General features: G+C 41.6%; 2 long non-coding RNA genes across 2 annotated transcripts in view; both read left to right on the top strand.

Moving 5' to 3' along the window:
• The window catches only part of LOC129385930 (uncharacterized), a 59,994-nt gene that overhangs the window by 28,946 nt on the left and 14,141 nt on the right, over positions 1–16,907 (top strand). The gene's annotated exons all lie outside the window — the stretch shown is intronic.
• LOC129385929 (uncharacterized) lies at positions 1,117–15,311 on the top strand. The gene is made up of 2 exons (XR_008613398.1): positions 1,117–2,477; positions 13,699–15,311. It is a non-coding gene; the product is annotated as an uncharacterized lncRNA (long non-coding RNA).

The raw sequence follows: 16,907 nt of genomic DNA, 5'->3' as shown, positions 1-16,907 counted from the left end.
TTCACATTCTAGGATACAAATTTATACTAGGGTAATTAAAACTTGCAAAATGCAGTGTGAAACTTCAGACTAAACTTCATTTATTCAAAGAAAATAAACAATATTTTCAATGTCCCTTTATAATAGCATCATTGTGCACTGTGGAGGTGAACTGGTTCGAAGGCACAAACTGACTGAATGGATTCTTGTCTTGCTTTAGCATTACTCAGTTTGAGTATGGAAGAAAAAGTACAGGTGACAGGATGAGCACTAACTTCTAACTGGTCTTATTCCACGACCCTACTGCACATTATATGCGCCGCTCATAGCACGCATGAGAAAAACAACTGAAACAACAACCTTACAAGAAGCAGGCGGCTGCAGTTCACTGAAAACGTGCCGACCAACTTAGAAAGTAAAGTTCCTTGCCTGATAAAGATAAGGAGGGTGTACTCACGCACACCCTAACGTATTTGGCAATGGCATTAGCCTGATCAGTAATCTCGCGCATCAGTTGAATGTTACTGCATCCTATGATGACACATTCTTTAAATAAACTAGTTTGCATCCACAAGTCTTGCAATGCATCGCAAGGGGCCTACTTCGTTAACTTTTATGAAGGTTGTAACTATGCTCGCCCAAGCAATCGTTGATACTGCATCAGAACGGCAAGTTGGGCCAGTTGGTTGGGATTCATACTAAGGTTTGTTACAGCGCAACCTAAGACAAGGACAACAGAAGGTACAAAACAGCGCCGTGTCGTCATTTTGTACCTTCTGTTGTCCTTGTCTTAGGTTGCGCTGTAACTAACCTTATTATGAATCATTGATACCCCTTCCCGTCTGTCTAATGTAGACGCCCTTGCGCAACAAGGGAAACTTTTATACCATAGCTCAAGTGCAATTAACATGCCCGTTCATGTCTTTTTTCCAACCAGTGTGTCAAAACAGATATAAAATACTCGCAAATATGCAATGACCACTACGTCACTTCACATTTATTATGCAATATTCTGCTATCTCAACTGCAGGTTGCCAAGAATAAAAAATTACCAGAGTGCACTACTCGAATGGTGTTCACTGTATCTGATGAGTGTCTTGATTTACCTAATTGATGAGATGTCAATGAAAAGCTTTGTATGATGGTTACAAATGGCCGGTAACAGCATTTAAGACAGCCTAGGATTTGTGAAGGCACGAGAATGAAAGCCCGTGAAATAAATAAAAGGTGAAAATAAACTGCCCTTACCATGACAATGCTTCTGCGCACTATTGCATCAATCTTTACAAAAACTTTGTCAAATAGGGGCACTGGGAAAGAGCAGCTGCAGTTTTTTCTCGACATGTCAGCAGTTTTTGGCGTGCAAGTACAGTCCCTACCAAATGCGAAGTAGCGCGATCTTGGTAACAGTTCGCTTTGCGAACCTTTACAAGACTGTGCCCCAGGTTTGCACATTCATAATATATGCAGTGCACTGATGACACTGTTTCTGTCTGAGACCACTTATTACTGATGCGGAGCGCATTGTCACGTGAATTTCTAAAGAAAAATTCGCTTGTTTGTTTGTTTTTTTGTCGGAAAAAAAAGAGACCACACATGAACTAGGTCATTGTAACGCTGTTATCGGTCATTTCTCGGCGTATTCCACAACCTTTGCATTGGCACCATATTCGATAAGTAAGGAAATAAACATTCATTACAAGTACATATTAATTGCTTGTTCACAATGGAAAAAAAAAAACTTGAGTAGCACAAACATAAACCTATCAACATAGAGTGGGTGATGTTCACGGAAAGCACTCATTAATTTTTTTCTTGGCCACAGTTAGTTGTCATATCCAGTATGTAATTTAATGGTGGTTTCCGAGAAACCTGTACAGGTCTCCTTCGTAGCTTCATGCTAAAGTAGGGTGGGTGAAAATTTTTCCTGTCATGAATTTTACTTGCCTTGCAGGCTTCCACAGAACTGATCTGCCATAATCAAATAGTGCTCTGTAAAGTAAAATAAGGAACACCTTTTCTTCATATACCTGTATTTCACTCATTGACCTCTACCAAGCTACTCATGTAAATATGTATTTACTGCTCGAAAACGGGCAATTCATGCTCCAGTGTGTCAAATTTGCCACCTCCCAGAGCTGCTCCAAAACTTCTTTGACTGCTTCCATCCCTGTATGAGTGGCCCATATAATGTTTAATGAAATTATCACTGGCATCCCAGAAACTTCAACATTTAACATCCGCCTGCCAAAGTGTCTACATCTCAACATTTTGGTTAGAACTGATCACTTTATTTGCTGCAGGACTGAAGCTGTCTTGATATCTACAATACATTGGACACTACATGCAGGATTATGAATGGATACCTGAACACTGCTTGAAGGAGCAAGCTCTACAGCATCACTTATGCTCCTTTCCATGGGTTGGCAAGAGGAACCGTGGCACGCAATTCTACAGGCACCTGTGCTCTTCACTACCTTCGGAGGAGAGATGCATTGGTATGCTGTACATATATTTGACTGTGGGTTCCAGCTGCATCTCTTGCATTGTCATTAGATGTGCAGGTAGAGGAGTTACCTATTGGGCGCACATGTTGGTTAACGATACAAAAAGGAAGGTGCTTCTTTGAACACCGATGACCCTGTCCTCCACTTATTTATTTTAATTTTCTTGTAACCTTATTTTTGCTGATTATATAAAGGTCGCAGGCAATTAAGCCAAGAAAAGCGTTGGTGTAATTAGCTGTGGTTGAAATTGAAATGTAGAAAATATTGAAAGAAAGTCATGAAAGCAGACGAAAGGACCTTGTCTGTGGTGGTGACTGAACCCACAACCTTTGCAGTACACACGCGATGCACTACCAATTGTGCTAACTTGGGTATTTGTGGTATTTATGCCCTGGGAGTGTTAGCCAGCGCCATTTAGAGCCATGGTGGGCAGATGTGGAACATCTTTTTTTGCACGATGGTGTCGCGTAACACCTGAACGGAAGAGAGCAGGCATGTGGCTAATAAACCCATGCATGCTACCTAAAGGCATCAAAGCTGTGAGGTTTCAAACCCTCGCATGAATGAATGAGAAGGAAAACGGGCTTCATTTTTTTAAAATCACGACCATATAAAGCCAGCAGGCAATGAAGCCAAGAAAAGCATAGGGGTAACTAGCTGTGGTTGAAACTGAAATGTTGAATTGGCTCTGCGGCCATCTATCAAATTTCACCGCAATGCATTATCATAACTCAATGGGCAGCACGTTTAAAAATTATAATTCAGAAGACTGCCAGAATTTCAACAAATGAGCAGTTAGCAAGAATGATAGTGTATGCCCTTCTAATATTCTTCGTATTTATGGCACTTATTCGTAACTTTTCCGCTGTGTTATATCAGTGTTTTAATTCGGACCAAAACTGTGCTATAATGTAGCAATGAGGTTATGGTCTAGTGGCGTAAATGTGCATGTTAATAAGAGGGCAAATCACCTTAACGTTAACTGAGAGTTGTTTAAACTTGGGCAGCCTTCCGAAATATACTTTTTTTGAAGTTGCTGTCCATTGAGTTACACTAGTGCACCGTGTCATGCGAGCTACCGCAACGAGATGGCGCTGTGTACACGGTCATGTAAGATGCGGAACGCCTCTGGGAGAGCGGACCAGACCGTGTAAGCCGAGCCGGCATGTAGCCGTGCTTGTTATGCATACACAACCTAGTAAACAGTTCCAGTTAACACTTACGTTTTGTCAATCACGTATGCTCGTCACCCGACCATGACATGGAGGCAACGGTGGGATACTCGACAACGCTGTGAGAAATGCACCACGCAAGTAGAAGTCTACATCACAGCGCACTGCGGGGAATACGAAACTTTGCTACCCATGGCTTCACCTACAGTGTCCACAGCCCAGCACGCAGCTCCACTAAACTCGTTCGTCGTCAAACTGCCGGAAAAACTTGATTTTCGGCAGCCCGAGGAGTAGAAACGGTGGCTCACGAGAAGGGAGGGCTATAGAGCTATCTCCAGACTAAAGACTACGACGAGACGCAGGTGAACACACTCATTTATGCCATGGGTCGTGAAGCCAAAGACGTCCTAGCCTTGCTCAGGCTCTGTGATGCTGAGAAACTCGACTACAACACAGTAATGCAACTGTTCATAAAAAATTTCCTGACATGGATGAACATGATATACGAGTGTGCAAAGTTCAACAGCCAGAAGCAAGACGTGCATGAGACAGCCGATATGTTCATCACCGAACTCTTCAGGCTCGCTGAAGCCTCTGAGTACAGCGCCCTGAAAGAGGAACTGATCTGTGGTAGACTCGTGGTCGGTCCCACAGACACGTAGGTAAGTGAGAAGCTGCAACTTAATGCTGAGCTTACTCTGGAAGCCGCTGTCAACGCTGCTCGCAACATGGCGGCAACAATCAAACAGCAGCAAAAGGACCTACGGCCACAGCTACAATCACTTGAAGCTGTAGACACCATGCACAGCTTCTCGAAGAGCAAAGGAAAGTCAAATAATTCTCGTAAAAACCAGCGTGACCAAACTGCGCTGACATGCAAGTGGTATGGCTCAACAAGACACCTATGATTCACCATCACACACTATGTGCACGGCGAATGGCAAAACATGCAGTGCCTGCAGTAAAAAGGAACACAGCTGCCATATGCTTTTCCGCTTCCAAAAAGCAGAACAAAATGCACATACCAAGCTGTTTTGGAAGAGGTTTACTTGGACAATTAACTGACCAACAGGATCCTGGGCCATGAAAAATCAATGTGATGGTCAATGGCTTCAAGGTAGACACTGGTGCAGATGTGACTGCCATGCCAACAAGCCTCTACGACGAACAAGTCACGGGAAACCTGAAGCAAGCAAAAGAACAGCTGCTCGGACCCGGCAGGACCAAAAAAAAGCAACGGTTAGACTGCTACCGTGTGCTGAAATGGCTGGTTGTGTCAAGAACAAATTTATGTAATAGACAAGCTGCATGACGCACTTTTTGACGTCCCCCCGCAATCAAATCCTTCAATGTCCAACCAAGTCTCCTAGAAGTAGCGGAGTCAAAAGGCAAGGTCAGCGACCCAGCCAACATTTTATGCCACTACCTCTACCTGGCTACAGACCTGGGCCTACCTTCTCAGGACCGATTACAATATATCGCTACTCCCTGATGCCAAGCGGTGTGCTATTATGTACGCGGGGCGAGTACCTCTGCCCATGTTGCCGAGTGTCCAAATGCGAGTTGGAGAGAACGGAGAGCCTGGGTGTCATCATAAAGGTCGAAGAAACCACAGAGTGGCATGCACCTATGGTAGTGGCTAAAAATAAAGGAGGCGAGCTTCAAATCTGCAGTGACTTTGGAGGATTAAAATAGAACATTCTGTGAGAATGAGTCTTAGTGCCCACCATCAATGATTGCCTGGCCAAACTCACCGGAGCTGCCTGGTTTAGCAAACTTGATGCTATAGCCGGATATTGGTTACTGGTTACCCGAGTCCCAGAGGTACAACACTTTCCTGACGCCACTTGGCCATTTTAAGTTCCTCTGATTGTCCTTCAGAATTTCCACAGCAACTGAATTTTTCCACTGGGAAATGCTAAGACTGCTAGAAGGCCTGGACGGCCAAGCATGTCTGCAAGACGACATAATAGTGTTTGGCCGCACGAAGACAGAACATGATGCACGACTGCACAAAGTACTTCAGCACCTGCAAGAAGCTGGCATCACCCTAAACGCAGGAAAGTGTGTACTACACCAGCAGTAAAAAATCGGGCCCCTTGGTTAACCCCCTTCTCGTTCATTACATAACGAGGGTCTCGAATCTGGCAACATTGGTGCCTTCAGGTGCTACGTGTGGGTTTATTCACCAGTTGCCTTCACCCAAAAAGATCACATACTCGTGATGCCTGCGACAGAAAGGATGCTCTACATATCGCCAAGGTTTGTGAGTGGTGGCACTGGCTAACAATCCCAGGGTTAGTTCTAGTAGTAACATAAATACCCCAGAAAATAGATGGGAAGACGGTGCTGTGTTAGCTCGATCGGTAGAGCATCACACACGTAATGCGTAGATGTGGAATCGTTCCCCACCTGCGGGAAGTTGTTTCTTCATCCACTTTCAGTTCCGTTAATTTTCCCTGTGTTGTCCTTGGTGCCTTTGTTTGTTGGCGTCTTATGATTAATAAAAATCGGGCCCCTCGGTTAATCTGCTTTCTTCTCGTTCATTACATAACAAGGGTCTTGATTCCGGCAACATTGATGCCTTCAGTTGGCATGTGGGGCTTTATTGACCAGTTGCCTTCACCCAAAAAGATCACGTACTTGTGATGCCTGCAGCAGAAAGGATGTTCCACATCCACCGCGTGTGTGCCATGTTTCCTAAGAAAGCAGGAACTATTCATATAATCTCTCTGGAAGTTCATAAAAGAGGGGGAGGGAGGAAAGATTGCAAAGAAGGGAACAGGGTCAAACAAATCGAGGTGTAGCAACCTGTGTAAACCGAAAGCAAAAAATATTCATACACATACTTGTGAGAAATAGAAAAAAAACGAATAATTACACAGTCATTCTTTGATATTAAAAGAGCTTCTGATATCAGTTGTGAATTCATGTTTCTACTTCTGCCAAGAATATATTTCAAGTTGTGGATGACAAGTGCATGTGTTACAATGCTCACCTACATTGGTCTTACTTTGTTTTTATATTCTGCAAATGTTCTCTTGCCCTTTCATCAGTGCAGCATCCAATTTGGCTTGTGTAGAGCTTACCAGAAGTAAGAGGTTATTTGGTAAACCATTCCAATGGCACAATTCATGAACGGTGTTGCATGCCTTTTGTTAAAAGCAGCTGTATTTTTACACTCAAGCGTGGGAAAAAAGCTTAGATGGCTTCTTCGGAACCAGCAGCACGAATGGGGCCCCATATTTGTCATTAACCTTCTTCAGTGAGTGCAACTGCTGTGCTCATGAGGCAGTGCCTCTGGCTGCTTCAAACTGCGCACCTTTGCTGCTTTCCACTCCTGAAGTTTTCGCAGTAGGGATTCTGAGATTCCGATGATGAGAGTGAGGGAGGCCAGCTGTTATGAACATGCCAACGTGAGCACAAAATCTATTGCGCCTTGTGTTAATACACATTTTTAGAGCCTATTCAAGGCACATTGGGCAATTGTGGGCTTAACATGGATTTAGGCTGGTTCATACAGTAGCTAACCTTTCTTTGCTCTTAGTTGGTAACTTCAGGAAACATGCGTTAGGGTGAGCATCAAATGTTTACCTAAGATATGCAGCATATTGTCAATGGGTTAATGAAGTTGAGTCTGACGAAGTCTTGTCCGGTTAGGAAGAGTCAAGGGAAAAAACAGAACTGACACCGACCAAAGTGAAAAATTATTTAAAGACACGTGGGAGCCTTGCTTACAATGCTTTCACCATGCGTGTCTCATGTGTAAAGGTTAGTCCTTTTCCGTGCCCATTAAAGACATTTCAAATGTTATCTACCGTATTCTCATGTGTCATATTAGAGTTAGGTTGTAAAAGAATCAAGATATCGATGTATGTAAAAACACTTAGAACCACGGCGTTGTCAAATATCTAGTGATGTAATGTCACAAAGCACAGGAGCATTGCGATTATCACATCTCAAAACCCCTACTGCAAAAGCTTAAATTCCAAATGCAATGAAATTTCACTTTGGCTATATTGGTAATAAATTAGTAGTAAATACTACTGTAGTCATCTTGGCAAAGCTGCGGGGCTGGTATCTAATTTTCTTTTTGATACTCTTTTAATACTGTATTAGCAGACGACACATGAACCTGGTGGTTAGTGGCTATGACGAGAGTCCACATCGCCTTCAGGTTTTTATCACTGCAGGCAGCTGCAGGTGGTCCCTTATCTCGTAGGCCACACTAAGGTGCCCTGCAATCTGAGTCATGCCTCACTGCCAGTTACTGGTAATCGTGGCATTCATTTCAGTCTCGGTATCAAGATTGCTAGAATGCTGTTTTGTATTTACACTGTTTGAATCATTTTTTTATGCAGCCCTAACTTTTGTTGTGGTTGGGCTTTAAGGGCTGTAAAACAGCAAAAGCCAGCAGTGCGCACACTTTAAAGCAGCTGAAGCAGCTGGAAGTACTGCCTCATGAGCACCAAGTGATGCACTCACTGCAGAAGGTTGCTGACAAGCATGGGCTCTGAGTTGGGCTGTTTGGTGTTGCGCTGCCAAGCCTGATGGTGGATAATCAAATTGTAGCTGTGGCAGCTGCATTTTGATAGGTGTGAAATGCAAAAATGCATGTGTGTTTTGCACTGTATGCACAGTAGAGTAACCAAGGGGGTCAAAATTATTCCAGAATCCCTCGTACTTCATGCCTCATAATCATATTGTGGTTTTGGCAAATAAAACTACAGAATTTGGTTCAATATATTAGTTGGTGCCCTTTGATGTTCCAGTTCTCTGATTTTCTTGCTTATAAAAGCTCTGTTCTTGGTATAAATGATGAATTTGTTATTACAGAAGGCTAACCTTTAATCTAGCTTAACTCATTAATTTCCTTTAGTGTCCCTTTTCCATGCATTAAAAGCATGGAACACTAATACATTTGCATTAATTTTTATTTGACTCGTGCTCAACAGCTAGATGCCATAGAAGAGAACTACTACCGTGGGCTTCAAGTTGATAGGTTGCCGTATAAAAGCTTGTCTTTTCTTTTAGAGATAAAAACACCTGAGCCAAGTTTTCTGTCTTTATATAGACTATTGAGATAGGCAACACCACTTGCATGATAGATCAGTGATTAGTTATGTGTTCAGTTTTTGCCCCCACCCCAAAAAAAGAAAGTGAACTTGTGGGATCGTTCTCCACCTGTGGCAAGTTGTTTTTTCATCCACTTTCATTTCGATTAATTTATCATTTCGTTATTTCATTTATTAGGCTCAAGTAATTTCCCCTATGTTGTCCTTGGTGTTTGTTGGCTTCTTATGATATTACTAGTAAAAATTGGGCCCTCGGTTAACCCTCTTTCTTCTCATTTATTACATAACGAGTGTCTCGAATCAGGCAACATTGATGCCTTCAGGTAGCATGTGTGGGTTTATTGACCGGTTGCCTTCACTAAAAAAAGATCACGTTCTCGTGACGCCTGCGGCAGAAAGGATGTTCCATGTCCGCCGCCAAGGTCTGTGAGTGGTAACGCTGGCTAACACTCCCAGGGTTCTACAAGGAAACAAATACCCAAGAAAGTGGATCGGTAAACGGCGCCGCGGTGCTCAATTGGTAGAGCATCGCATGCGAAATGCGAAGGTTGTGGGATCGTTCCCCACCTGTGGCAGGTTGTTTTTTCATCCACTTTCATTTCCATTAATTTATCGTTTCATTATTTCATTTATTAAGCTCAAGTAATTTCCCCTATGTTGTCCTTGGTGTCAGTGTTTGTTGGCTTCTTATGATATGAATCATAAAAATAGGGGCCCTCGGTTAACCACCTTTCTTCCTGCAATAACATTTTTCATGGAGGATAACAAAAGCACGCTTGACTTTCTTTAAAAAAATATGCTTCATGTAGACAGTTTCTGCGTCCTTGTCTGTTTGCAACCTAAAAACATGAAAAACAGCTAGTAAAAGGCAGCAGAAAATTTTAAACGAACTGCTGATATTGCAGTAATAAAAACTCTTCACAAAGAATAGCTAATAAAAATATTTTAGAAATTTCAGTGGTTTTCTGAAAATAAAATTGGCATGGAAAAGGTTAATCTTGTATGGGGCACTAAGAACAGTAGTAAAACAAATTAGTCACCTAACGCAATCTGTGTAATGAATTGAGGATAAGTGCTCTATAAACAATTACATGTTTTCGATGAGAGATGGTGATTATTTTCCGACACATGTCGATCTTTATTTGCTAATGTGGAAAACCACAATCGCTTCCCTCTCAGCTCTCTCGGGGCTCTGCAACTAACCTCATGTGCTGGAAGATAGGGAAACACCCACGGCTCATATGTTCAGCCATGTGGCTACTGTAGTTATTTGTGCAAGTTCTGGGTTCACCCACTCCCTCATTGAAACATTGATAATGATTACGATTACTAATACTCGTTTCCATCCAGGAGCCAAATCAGCTTGTAGTTGATGCTAGTCCTGTTGACAGGTCTTTATCCTTGTTTCTTCCTGCTATCATACTTCTAAGAATAAATAATCTTGCATACTATTGCTGAAAGCTGGGAGAGTTGGTTACTGGCATTAGGAAACATAGTTACTACACTATAAGATGAAACACATGAAATGCACAGGATGAGCACTACACATGAACTTGTTTTAGTACATGAGTGCGATTATATGAATGCATGAAATGCTCAAATTTGCAGCAAAATTTGACTATACGCGACATATAACATACATCACTCATTCTATTTTGCATGTACCGTACATCTTTTTCAAGTAATCAATTCTTATATTCGAGATTTCAATAGAAGGTGTGCTATTGCATTTATCGGTTTGTCTGGGAAGGCCCTTATATATCAGTGTGGAATTTTAGGCTTACATTTTCTGAGTATGTTGTGCTGTTGTATTTTGCCATGTATTGACATCTTTTACAATGTCCCGCAAGTGTTTCAGGCCTTGCTGACACGCTAACCTGCGCAGAATGCTCAGCCTGTCTTTGAGGCACCTTTGAGTGCCTTTAATGCCTTCAGCAGCAAGTGTTATACCCGTCACACGAGCATGCCAAAGGTCCTTTGAAGTTAAGGAGCATTGAGCTTTCAGAGACATTAGTTCAACGGATATATGTCGGTGCTACATGGTCTCCAGGTAGTCACCGTTGAAGCTTTTAACAGAGACCGCAATGTATCCTTAGCGCTACCATCACCTTGAAAGTAATAAAAAAATATAGCCCAATGCGTCTTATAATAAATTTGTCACATTTTTCTCAGCAACATTTATTTTTCCTAATACATAGAAACATCAAAACAAAACGCACACGTAGTAAAGGCATTACTTTATCACAAACAGATGTATTTATTGTAATGATGGCCACCATGTGTACCGCTTCGTACACCGCACATTGGCGTCGATTATTCATTGTTGCCTTTGCTTCAACTGCTTTGTTTCGTTCTTTGTGGCTAGGTAGCGGTAGGTACACGTAAACGCTGTAAAAACTAAGAAACAAAAGTGACAAGGAAAGATGTGCAGAAAAAAGCCAAGGAGACTGGGATACCTAGCAGCCACTAACCAAACAACCAAAACGCACATGGCAACCGTGTTGTGTCGAGGTTGCTGCTGACGACAGGCCGTACCGGTGTTGCTGTACCGGCGCTTTCATGATGGAGATTGCGGGTGTCCCGAAAGTGTTTAGTACTTTAGTAACAGTATTCAGTACTTATAAGCTTGTTCTGAAGAGGTAAAAATTGAACTTCCATATCTTTAGATTATTTTTTCTACTGTCAGACGCCCTCTAGGCTTGGGAGTATTCCCTTGAGGTTTCAAAGGACGAACGCGCACTCCTTTGACTCAAAGCCACCTTCCAGTAGGGCTCCATTGCTGTGCCTGTGTGACAGTGCACATTCTCCCTTGAAGTAAAGAATCTTTGGTTCAAAGGACTTTGAAAGTGCCCGTGTGACTGGGGTATTATGTAGGATAGACCAGGATTTGTGGTAATGGCAGGCTGCAGGAGCATTGTGCACAGATGTAGGTGGTAACAGCATCTGGATATCTCACAAAACATTGCAAAACATGCCAAACTGTGACTGTACACATGCAGTTTGCAAATATAAGGCAGGGAAGTGCAGATTTGTATACTAGGTCTTTTCCATCCAAGAAACCAATAACTGCATTAACAAACCTTCTACAGGGGTCTTGAATAAAGAAGTTGGTTACTTGAACAATATGATGTATGACATGGGTGCATCATGAATCACATAGTTTATATGTCGTGTATTGTGAAATTTCCTGCGAATGTGTCGTTTTTATGTATGTAATCATTGTTTAGTGAGGTTGCTTGATGTCCAGCACCCATTCTCTGCATATCATGTTGGTATTTTGTTTTGTCTTAGAACTGTAATTATGTTTCATAAAACCTTACATTGCTAAAATTAGACTTTGGGGCAGTTTGGTCTTTTCATCCACATTCTTGTTTTTGTCATTTCCCTTACCATGCAAGCATTTTTCTGGAGCACTTGCAGTATTTCGTCATGCTCTTGCATTTACAAACCAGATGTCTGTCTGTGAACAGCTCAAACCACTTGTAGCATGCAAATCTGATGCATCCTCAATAGAACTCCATAGTGAATGTATTGCTAAAAATATTTTTCAGGGGATGAAGCACTTCTATAACTACAAAGTTTTGCAGCAATAAAGAAGCAAAATGCTTGCATCTGTGTAATCTATATATAATATTTTCTTTGTATCATCTTTTATCTGACTGTCTGTCAGCATGGTAACATTGCATATTATCTTCTTAACATTCATGAGTTCCAAATAGCTACTATAATCTTTTTGTCCTCACATTTTCTGCAATATCCTTCACCGGAAGGACAACTAGCAGTTCACTTGATTTACCACTTACAGGCAACAAATTAATCATAATAGTAGTGTCATGCCTATTGCTTAAAAGCTCCTAAACGATTTTGCACATCTGAAAGTTCCTTGAATTCATGCAAGCAGGTGCTGCTTATATGATGGCTGAATGCTCATGTGATTGGTTTTTAGGCCAATGTGAAAGAAAAACGCCAGTACCTATGTGTTGCTTTATGATGTTGACCTGTATTTATTATTACGTTGGTGAACTGTGTGTGCACTCTGAAGATATGCACATTACTGCTGGTGTTTCGTATAATCTGTGTATAATACAACAACATATATTATCAAGAACACATTCATTTTATTAGTTTTTTAATATGTTGTCATGATTTCCTTTCATTGTCAGTGCTGCAAGGCGTCCTAATACCTAATTAAAGAGCTTCTGCAGACATAAAGAGTTGATTCAGAATTTCAGAAGCTTTTAATCACTGCAGCTATAGGTTTTTTTAATATAAGCTTTCTTCACTACAAAATGGGGGTTCCTAAATTGGTTATTTGCGCCTATAAACCACCCGAGCTGGATGAAAATACTTTTCAGAAATTGCTCGAAGGTCTATTATACTTAAGTCAGAATAAGAAGATACTCTTTGCAGATAAAAAACATTAATGGTCTATCTCACATAATGAAACATTCTGGAAGGCCTTGTGGTCATTCGTAGAAGCACTTGTTTGTAGCTTTGTCAGTGCCGTGATGTTTCAACCTTAGCCTACAAGATAACGATACTCACACCATGTGAAATTTTCGCGAAGTAGTCTGTTTGTGCATTCTGCGACTTAAAAGGAAGAGGTCTGGACACTGACCAAAATGGTTTAAAGTACTTATTTGAATTTTTGAAGCTATGTGAATTTATTTGAATTTGAAAATGTAAAAAACTATTTTAAACATTTTGGTCGGTGTCTGGACCTCTTCCTTTTAGTATGCATCATCCCGACCAGACGGGCTTTCGTCATACTCTCCACTTCATCCAGTCTGCAACTGTACAATGGGCTGTAATTTTTCCTAAAATCTGAGGTGGCCAAGATGCACTTGGAGTGGTAGCATTGAATGGCCCAGCACTGTTGAATAATTGGTGATGCTATGTTTAAATATTCATGCGGTGTCTGTTTGCAATACAATAGTACATAATCTATTTTGTTTGGTTTTCCAGAATGCTCCCTATCATGCACTGCCATCTCAACAGTACCATGGCCTTTTGTGTGGATTCCTTCCCTTTTGAAGGCCACCACTGTTTGCACAGCATCACAGCCTGCCTGCCTTGATCTTGCGGAAGAAGAAAATACAAAATGCCTATTTTTTGAAATGCATGCATGGCTTCATGCAACACCACCTGTCGTCGGGGTGTTAAGGCTTTTTGCAGAGAAAATGTAATGACGCCTTATGTGTGCCCTGGTGGCAAAGTGTTTGCCTCTTTGCCTGTGTAAAAATTTCACACTTATGGATACTGTTAAAGGTTCCTGTATCATATTTTCTTTCACATCCTAAGAAATTTTTGTTTCATTATAAAACTAAAAATTATAGTTGAATTGCTGCTTTGTGTGACATGCAATATTCAGCTGAAGGTGATCAGCAGAGGTCGAACAAGTGTTATGTCAGGTGGAGAAATTTTTTTGAGAAGTGGACTTCTTCGTTAGGGTAACAACCGTTTTCCTTGGCAGTATTTATATAGTTCACTTTTCTCCACTCCATGGATATCCAGCAAAATGAGTGAGTGCATAGAGAAGGTGAGGTAAGTTTAAATGCTCACCATGGGGGTTTAGTTGGGGTAGCAAGGTGTGTAGAAGTATGGGAGTTTGGCAGGTTGCTGGCACCAATTTCTATGAGTGATCTTGTTGTTTGTGTCTATGTCAGTTATATAAGGCGAGGCATCTTCTGACGCCAGAAATTTTGAAAAAAAAACTCCTTATATTTGTGGAAATTCAGTATGTGCCCCTGGGGCTACTACGAGCACTTGGGGCCACTGGGTAGATGCAGCTCTCCAATGAACTTTTTTGACACAAACTTGTGTATGTACACTGGGTGTGTGCCATTGCATATGTGCCACTCTTTAATGAACCTCTTTGATGCTGACTTAGGTCATGGGGCATCACAACACAAACCTATGTAGCGACATCTGTGTAGCAAGTGTGAGCTGGAATTGTCTGCTTGGATTTTCTTTCCCTGATGACGACTTGTCCCCTTGTTGAATTAACTTCAGCCTGAGATATCACCTGTTTGTCTACTGTTATCACATTATGCCCATTTTGCTGTGAACTTGTCATGTTCTCTAGCTGGCAAGCTTGAATTTCAGGTGCTGCACGCTAAGGAAATTGATTCAGAGTGGGTGGTACCACTTCTGCTTTTTCTTTGCACCTGTGTGTTACATGAGAGAATAAGTTGTACGTAGATGTCTATTAGAAATAGCATAGGTATTCAAAGGTACTTTCATTATGTTCTAGGTCATTGGTGCTGTCTGGCCTCCTTTGCATCATTTTTTGTAGCATGCTTTTTACATGCAAAAACAAATGTGGCCTGTTCTAATGCATGCAAGGACTGCCCAATAGCTCATGATGTTTTGAGCCGCTGAATTTCAGTCTTGGCTGCACTTGTGGATTTTCAACTGTACTGAAGCTTGCAATATGCTTGAATTTCCTGTCAAACTGGTTTGCTTGTTTGTATCCAATTTATTGAATTATTTCACTTTCATTATGCTAATAGTCATTGATTGTACTATCATGCTGGCACATTTGATTCTGGAACTGCAATAAATTTCCAGACATTTTATTGCTTTGTCATGGTTTTTGCACTCATCAGACACAATCTACTAAACACACACACAAAAAGAACTCCCTTCAACCTCGTAAAATTCCCAAAAAGTGCATAATAAACTCCCAGACCTACCTGTAAAAGCCCTAATAAGGAGCTAAAATGCACTCCCAAAACATCCGTTTAAAACTCCCTTAGTAAAACAGCTCCCTAAAGCTGTAAAAATTCACTCCCAAGCATTCTCGTATATGTTCCCATAAAAAGCAAAAATCGAACTCTCAAAACTATCCATAAGTGCTCCCTTAAGCAGAGCTCCCAAAATATGGGAACGGTTGCTCCCAGGTTTACACCTAAGCACTCCTACAAGGAGGTAAAATAATTTCCCAAAGGTATCCTTCAAAACGCCCTTAAGAAGCCAAACGTTTCCGAAAATATGTACGTAAGAACTCCCATCGCTTCTCCTATAAATTCCCATAAGAAGCAAAATAAAATACCCATGTCAACTTGTAAAAGCTCCCAAAGCTCCTCATAAGAACTTCCATAGTTCTGGTGTTCAAAAGAGGAATGAAAAACTCCCAACGTTCCCCATATAGACTCCTGCAACCACTCGTGGGTTGGTGTTCAAAGGAGAATTAAAAACCTCCCATAATTCTCCATATAGACTCCTGCAACCACTGAGGGGTTGGTGTTCAAAGGAGAATTAAAAAACTCCCATAATTCCCCTTAACACCACCAAACACAAGGGTGTGAAAAAAAACTCCGTTCGAATGGAGGATATTGTCCTCCCTTAAGGGCTGAAGTTATGCAACGAGGCCAAAACTCCCTAAAAGGGTCAAACCTGTTTACAGTGTAGTTAACTGCTTTTGAAGGAGCCCAGATAGCGACACTTTAAACGTGGACGTCCTTGTGCATAATGAAGCTCCTGGACCCCGAAACTACAGAAAAGATACAAGTCTCGGAGCACCCTAGACGATTGACTCTACTAACGTTTCTACAGAGTAGTTTTGATATCGTTTCTGAGGAATTGTATTTGTAGTGAGGTGATTCTGCACAAGGTTGTCACCCGGGATACCGACATCGAAATGTTTGGCGCTCGTTCAAACTCACTCCTTTGTCTTCTGTGCTGCTACATACTACCATGTGACGTGTAGCAGCAGCGCAGGGGCTCGAGCGACCCGTAACGCACGCCAAAACATGGCACTGGCGTACTCCCACGTGAATAGGTCTGCGCCATGACACGCACATACACCTACTGGGAAACCAGATCGATAACTCCTGCTATACTAACTTATTCAGGGCACTCTGGGCCAAAATTTCTTTTCTAAGATTTTGAAGTGAATGACTAAATTTAAAAACAAGAAAATGACGAAGTACGCAATGTCGTGCCAGTACATACCACCGAAGGTGTCAGTGGATTACTTTTCCTGATATGATTAAGAAGCATGAAGGTACAGTGCAGAGTCAGCTGATGCAAAATAAGTGAACATCTTTGTAATTGAGGTTAGCTTGTGAACATAAGTCGATTTATAATTAGGATGAACATATGGACAGAATAAAAAAAAGATCCGACCGACACATTTCGTAAGGTTGACTAGTGGTAAACTTGACATCGGC

The sequence above is a fragment of the Dermacentor andersoni genome, chromosome 7 (assembly GCF_023375885.2).
Source record: "Dermacentor andersoni chromosome 7, qqDerAnde1_hic_scaffold, whole genome shotgun sequence".
Classification (NCBI taxonomy): domain Eukaryota; kingdom Metazoa; phylum Arthropoda; class Arachnida; order Ixodida; family Ixodidae; genus Dermacentor; species Dermacentor andersoni.
The sequence above is the reverse complement of the archived record's forward strand: the minus strand, read 5'-3'. Positions and strand labels throughout refer to the sequence as shown.